Genomic DNA, 8,013 nt, shown 5'->3' with positions numbered 1-8,013 from the left:
TCACTGAGAAAACTTCATCCACATGCCCACCCACTGCCTCTGGACACTCTCTGCCTGAGAGAACAGAAGTGGGGCTATCGCATTTGTCTTCCTAAAAGGAGCTGAACCAGAGAGGAAGAAGCCAGCACTTGGGGTGACCAAGACCTCTTTATTACACCATTAGTCCTTTTCCACTTGTGTGCAATGTTAGCCCCAGGCGTCTGCTGATCGTCCCTAAAGACTTGTGAATGGAGATGGAAAGGAAGAGAAATTGGTAGGGGTGTGAAGGGACTCTTGACTTCCCAGCTTTGCCATAAATTGGGATCTCTCTCTCTCTCTCTCTCTCTCTCTCTCTCTCTCTCTCTCTGTGTGTGTGTGTGTGTGTGTGTGTGTGCGCGTGTGTGTGTGTGTGAATTGTTAGGGAGAATAAGGCCTGTCTTTCTTACAGTCAAGTGGGGCTTTCCATATCGGACTAAAAACCACACGCACACACAAAACACTGCAGGGTGAAGGAGTCTTGAGTCCTAACTGAATGCACAATTCTACATTCTTTATTTCCTCCGCATCAAAACCACAGCCGGGCCAACAGCAAAAGCACGAACATTGTGTAGTGCTCCATCCTCCCACCAAGACTTCACATGGAAAAGCAGCTCAGGAAAAATCCACTTAGTCTCTGGGGAAAAGAGATGCAAATGCTTTTGTTCTCCTCCCAGACCCTCTGGGAAATCCCCTTTCTGAAGCCGCTACAATGCACTGATCTCTAACTTGCAGAATACTTTCCTTAAAATGATGGTTAAGGAGTAACTCCAACAAGGACAGAGTCTGAAGATTTTTACTATCAGATTCTGCCTTCTCTCCCCAGCCCTCGCCTAAAGGATAAGCTTTATTTGTAAAAAGGAAAGTGCAAAATTGGATCTATACACATTCAGTACTTGATAAGCGTCTAGAAAAGGAAAATCTGTGAAGGCTACAATCATCAAGTGTAAAATGAGAAAAATAAATACCGCCAGAGAAGTCTTGCCTACCTTGTATAAACAATCAAGTGTTCTAGGAAGCGACACATTGGGTAATTCTACACATTGTGCTAAGAGGAAAACGGAAATGGGCCGGATTAGGTCTGAAGAAGAAATGGTTCATTGTTTGGCATTCTTTAAATGCTGGAATAATTACTCAATTATGGGTGTTTCTCATATATTTAAATAATGCAAATCCACAAGCACTGGAGGAGATTAGAAGATGTTGTTCTTGTTCATTCCTGTCTTGCTGGTTTAGGGGCATCAAAGGAAGGGTAAATTGCAAAGATCCCTAAGGGGACCTCTCCCCAGGCTCAGGAGTTGGAATGGGGATAGGGTGAGGTTATTTCTTGGTGTTTTATTTCATGGCTTTATGTAAAGACATAAACTTTACACACTTATTTGACTTGTATTCAAAAAAGTCACTGTTTAGATTTCGTGTGTGGACGGGGGGCACCTTTCTCAACTGGGACTTCCTTGATTTGTGTAGATGTGTCCATTTTGAAAATTCAGGTTTTTCTCATGTCCTAATCTTCCACTCCAAAGACAGGCAGGGTATTCCCAAAGCATCCACTGTGTGGATAAACCTGCCAGCATTTGGTTCATTTTAGCGCTTAATTCCCGTGTCTGGGTGCGCATCACAAAACAACATCATCCTTGGAATCAGTGAATGGCTGTCATGCTTTAGGCACATTGCATTTGTGCCTGGGTGATTAAAATTCAGATTTTTTAAAAATGTAGACCAATTTCTCTCCCAAACTTAGAAAACTCAGAGCCACTCACTTCCTTCGTCTCCAGGTCTCCTCTTCCAGCCTTACACTTTTACTTATTTTCCTCCCCTTCCCATGGGTTCTGTTCAACAAAATGTGAAGGGGCCAATTCAAAATGTATTCCAAGCACACCATAATTTTAGGAAGAGGCAGCAGCCGTGAGCCAGCACACTACAAGATGCTTCCTCCTGGCTGGCTTCTCTCTTGTTTAGGACTAGGGCTCTGGTCCCCTGTGTATTTGGAAAAACAGATCCTTAAAACTGCAGACCTCTGCTTTATGAGCTAGGCAGAGCAGCTCAGAAGTCTCAGGCTTGCAGAGACAAGAAGGAAAATTTATCTCACTCAGAAATGAGCAATCTTTGTTTTTCATTTGGTGACACTAGCATTAAAATTAGCCTCTCTTGTAACATGAATGGAACCGTTTCTGGACACAGGTAACCAAGATGATTGTTATATAATCAGTGACTCAACTAGGCGGCGGGGGGGGTGATGGTGTCCCCCAGGGGACATTTGGCAATGCCTGGAGACATGTTTGCTTGGCACAACTGGGAGAGTGGTGCTCCTGGCATCTAGTGGGTAAGGCCAGAGATGCTGGCACACATCCTGCAGTGCCCACAACAGCCCAGCACCAGAGAATGATCTGCCCCAAATGACACCAGTGCTGAGGTCAAAAAAACCCTATGAGATATATATAATTTATTTTTATTATTTTTTTGAGACAGGGCCTCACTCTGTTATCCAGGCTGGAGTGCAGTGCTGCGATCACGGCTGTCTGCAGCCTCCAACTCCCAGGCTCAAGTGATTCTCCCACCTCAGTCTCCTGAGTAGCTGGGACTACAGGCATGCACCACCACACCTGGTTTATATATATATTTGTAGAAAAGGAGTCTGACTATGTTGCCCAGGCTTGTCTCAAACTCCTGGGCTCAAATGTGTAATTTATGAGAACATTTATACTGCCCAAGCTTTATAGTGGGAAAACAAGGCTCAGAGAATGTAAGTAACTAGCCCGGTATGACCTGGCCAGTGCTAAAATGCATCAGCCCTAAGACTAAAGCCCAGCTATCCCATCTGACCTCCTGTATTCATCAGGGCTGTACAGAAAAATAGCTCCTATATATATCCAATCTCTCTCTCTCGCTCTCTCTCTCTCACACACACACACACACAGAGACAGAGAGAGAGAGAGAGAGACAGAGAGAGATATTTATCATAAAGAATTGGCTCATGGAATTACAGAGGCTGACAAATCCCAGGATCTGCAGTTGGCAAGCTGGAGAGCTGATGATGGCACAGTTCCAGTCCAAGTCTGACAACCTGAAAACCAGGAGAGCTGATGGTGTCAGTTCCAGTCTGAAAGTGAGCAGGCTTGAGATCCAAGAGGAGCCAGTGTTTCAGTTTGAGTCCAGAGGCAGGAAAAGCCCAACATTCCAGCTCAAGCAGTCACACAGCAGGAGCACCCTCCTGCCCAGCCTTTGTGGTCCAGCCAGGCCTTCAACTGATTGGGCAAGGCTCACTGACACTGAGAAGGCAATCTGCCTCCCTCAGTCTACAATTCAAATGTGGATGTCATCCAGAAACACCCTTACACACACACAACCAGAGTAATGTTTGACCAAATATCTGGGCACCCCGTGGCCCAGTGGCCCAGTCAAGTTGACACATGAAATTAACCATCATACCTCCTGACTTTATAACTAGTTGTTCTTTGTTTCTATGACTCTTTCTTTCTTTCTCTCTCTTTTTTTTTTCAGACAGTGTCTCACTTTGTCACCTAGGCTGGAGTGCAGTGACGCAAACATGGCTCACTGCAGCCTCAATCTCCCGGGCTCAAGCAATCCTCCCCGCTCAGCTTCCTGAGTAGCTGAGACCACAGGCACAAGCCACCATGCTCAGCTAATATTTTAACTTTTTGTAGAAATGGGGTCTCACTATGTTGCCCAGGCTGGTCTCAAACTCCTGGACTCAAGAGATCTGCCCACCTTGGCCTCCCAATGTGCTGGGATTCCAGGCGTGAGCCACTGCACCTGGCCTGTTTCTAGGACTCTTTCTGCTCACAGTGTGGCTCGTGGACCAGCAGCGGCAGCATCACAGGGGAACTCATTGAAATGCCCACCCCAGGGCTGTTAGTTTAAGAAGCATCATATTACACCCCGTGGAAGAGGATGGTGTGGGGGTGTAGGCTTCTGATTACTTTACAATATCGATTCGCAGAGCCATCTGAGTAGTATTTGTCTTACTTCACCTCATAATCAAGGGGGGTTTATTTATCATTTAAGAGGTGCCAAGCCCTATGGCAATCCCTGAGCAAAGTGTAATCACAAGCCACTTTCACACTTGTTCTGCATGATAAGCACATTGAAGAGCCTGGATCTGTTTGTGACTCAGCTTTAGGCGTGCACAGTAATGTACGGTTCAACTTCCCTGGCCCAGAAGTAGAAATGGACAAGAAGCCAGCTGCAGGCCAACCACACTGTAACAGAGCTTGATTTTTGCCTTAGCTTCCTATGCGTCTCCCCTGCCTGATGTCCCAACCCAGGGTCAGCTACATAGTTTGTGCTCTACATTTCGCAGTGCAAAATGAAAATGCAGGACCCCTTGTTCCAAAAAAAAAATCTCAAGAATTTCCAGATGGTAACAGTGGACCACTACAATCAGCACGGGCCCTTTGGAGCACAGTACCCTGTACAATTGCACAGGCAGCAGCCTTTGAAGCCGGCTCTGTCCATACCTTTCACTTCTAGTCAGGTGACCTTTGAATATTCCAAAGAAGCAACAATTTTCAGTGACAGCAGAGGAGATTGTTTTGGGGAAAGGGACTCTGTCCCTGCAAATCAAACTACTTGCTGCCCAAGCCTTCTATGCCAGCCCAGTTACTTCCCCGAGGTCAGCATGACCCCGTTGGCAGGAAGAATCTCCACTGCTCTTGACTCTCTTGGGTCCCTGGTGCTGGGGGTTGAATTGTGCTCCCCCACCCAAAAAAAGGATACGCTGAGGGCCTAGCCCTGGGTACATGTGGATGTGGCTTTACTTGGAAATGGGGTATTTGTAGATGCGGTTACTTAAGATGAGGTCATACTGGAGTAGGGTGGGCCTTTAATCTAATATGACTGGTGTCATATCATAAGGGAGGGCAGAAGGAACGCAGACATCAGGGTCATGTAAAACTGGAGGCAGAGATTGGAGTAATGAGGCCACAAGCCAACGAATGCCAAGGATTTCTGGCAAGCACCAGAAGCTGGGAGAGAGGCATGGAATAGATTCTACCCTGGAGCCTTCAGAGAGAGAGTGGCCCTGCCTCACACCTTCATTCCAGACTTCTGGCCTCCAGAACTGTGAGAGAATCAATTTGTGTATGTTTAAGCCATCAGTTTGTGGTCCTTTGTTACAGTGGCGCTAGGAAACTAACAGGCCTGGAAACTTGCCCCCAGGCTCCTGCTGCTGCTTCAGTAGGGAACACAGTCTATAGGACTCTGTTCACAGGGTCCCAATCAGCGCTGGGAAATCACAGGAAACAGAAGCCTGCCATGAAAGCCCCCAGAGATCCCACCAAACCCAGGAGCCCCAGGCATGACATGCTGGACCTCTCAAGTACGTGCCATAAACTGTAGCAGCCGATATCCAGTGTAGACCAGAGGCAAACCAGAAATGCTCACACTGGCCATGAGTTGCTCAAAGTTCAGATTTACCTTGGATCCCTGGCTATCCAACTTGCAGATGAGCAAAGTGGCTCTTTATAGAAGCATTCCAGATAATCCTAAAGGAGTGATGAAATTAGAGTTAGAATGAACAAATAGAACTTACAAGGATTGACTAGATCTCAGCTTTGAGCATCACTGGCTGCTAACATCACAAAAAAGAAAGATGGCCAGACCCACTCTATGGTACTTTATTATAGACAGAACAGACTAAGACACCAGGATTTCTCACAGTAGCACATCATGTCTCTCTTTTTTTTTTTTTTTGACAGAGTTTTTGCTCTGTTACCCGGGCTGGAATGCAATGGCACAATCGCGCACTGCAAACTCCGCCTCCTGGGTTCAAGCGATTCTCCCACCTCAGCCTCCCAAGTAGCTGGGATTACAGGCACCCGCCACCACGCCCGGCTAATTTTTGTAGTTTTAGTAGAGACAGGGTTTCACCATATTGGCCAGGCTGGTCTCAAACTCCTGACCTCAGGTGATCCGCCCGCCTTGGCCTCCCAAAGTGCTGGAATTACAGGCATGAGCCAATAACCCCTACTGAATTTGTATTTGTGCTTACTTGTTAATATCTCTTCTCCCCTACTCGACTAGAACAGTGGTTCTCAACGAGGTGATTTTCCCCCCAGAGACATTTGGCAATGTCTGAGACATTTTTGATTGTCAAGACTATGGAGAGAGAAGAGGCGGTGCTGCTGGCATCTAGTGGGTAGAGGACACTGATTGTAGGCTGCTAAACCTCATTCAAGGCACTGGACAACAAAGACTTACAGCCTAAAATGTCAGTAGCACCAAGGCTGAGAAATGCTGGGCAAGAAGCAACAGGAGGAAAAGAGCCATGTTTCATTCTCCACTGTCTATCTGCAAAGAGCAGGTAATCAAGATATATTTCTTAAATGAATAAAGGATTATCTTGTTAATCACTAACATCACACCTTCTTGTCAATAAATGACCTCAAAATCAGTGACCACGGCTCAGACAAAGCCATTTTCTGAGGTATCCAAAATTGAATATTATTTGGAGTATTCATAAAAAGATATCTTCCTGCTGTCATCACAAAAAGAGAGACACCAGACATGATGTGCCTTTAGGGAAGAAAACACCACCACCTACGAGAAAATCCTGCCCCAAAACCCAAATCTGATTAAAGCCTCTAGAAAGATTCCACAGATTCCAAAGGCCTTCATTAGCAAATAGAAAGGACATTTATCTATCTATCTTAGGATTCCTGTAAGCACAAAGGTCTTTAGAGCTGGAGGGAAAAATACACATCTTAAGAACCAGATAAATACAAAATCTCAAGTGATCTATGCTGTCAGCCTACAAATGTCCAGGTGTATGTAGAAGAATCAGTAATGTGTGTGACTTAAAACTAAGGGTTAGGAGCCTCAAGAGCACCTCCCATAAATTATGGCATCAGGGACATAGCAATTATGAGTAGGGTTCAAGTACCCCATTAGGGTAATTGACAAGAATTTAGTCAGGGTCCAGCCCAAATCTTGGGTGTGTATACCGGCTCAGTCACTAGGATGGTAACGGTCAGCTGTAAGAGGGTGACTCTTTCAGCTCCAGGAGGATTTAGGGAAAGTACAGAAACTCTTAAGAGAATCAAAACTATAGGATTCATATTCGGAATGCAGAAAGAATCTGTGCATATTTGATGTTCCATGTATTCATAAAGTTTAAAAGAATTTCTAAGCTTTGGAAATCACTGTAAAATGTATAATTGAGTAATCTTGTGATCTTAGTTGAAAACGATTTTTTTTCTTGTCACTGACTTGAGGCTCATGAAAACTAAATTATATACAGTGTTGGAACATTTTAAGAGAACTTAAGTTTCACCATGTCAATTTAATTCATTAAATTTAAAAGAGTTATTTGTAAACTTGGGAATGTATTTGTTTATTGAGACAACCGAAGTAATTAAGAAGGGAATTGAGTGTAGTCTGTTACAAGTTTTAAATATATTTTAAAAAGCATGAAGGTGTTTAAATTTGTAAATAGGGTCAAGTATTTTCCAAAGGCCTCTTAAAAGTGGTTGCTATTATTTGCTAGACTTAAAATAGAATTTAAAAAGAAAAGAGAATAATAAGATTTCTAGACTGAACTTAGAAGGTTAAGAGAAAACTAGGCATTAGAACTCGTAACTCAAATAAATTCACTGTGAAATTTGTAAACCTGAATAAATCCCTTTTTGTGCACACACAACACTCTTGAAGGCTATGATCAACACTTCCAAAAGGTCATACAATGTCCAAATGAATGTGCTCATGTAAAAAAATTACAAACTTATCTTTGCAATCCTATGTCAATAATACCATATTGTTTACCAGGTAAATTCCACCCTAACTCGGAAAGCTTGCTCACCTCTCCAGAGTCTGCGTGAAGCTGATAAGATCTGATATGATGCAAGTTGCCTTCCTGCTAAGGGGCTTGTGTTTTCGTTTTTGCACAATCTGAATCTAACTTTCTGCCCTTGTTTTACATTCTCTCCCATTTATAGATCTGTGTGTGTGTGTCTGTGTATTTGTGTGTGATTTGGTTGTCAT

The sequence above is a fragment of the Pongo abelii genome, chromosome X (genome assembly GCF_028885655.2).
Source record: "Pongo abelii isolate AG06213 chromosome X, NHGRI_mPonAbe1-v2.0_pri, whole genome shotgun sequence".
NCBI classification, from domain to species: Eukaryota; Metazoa; Chordata; class Mammalia; order Primates; family Hominidae; genus Pongo; species Pongo abelii.
Note: the sequence above shows the minus strand (reverse complement) of the source record.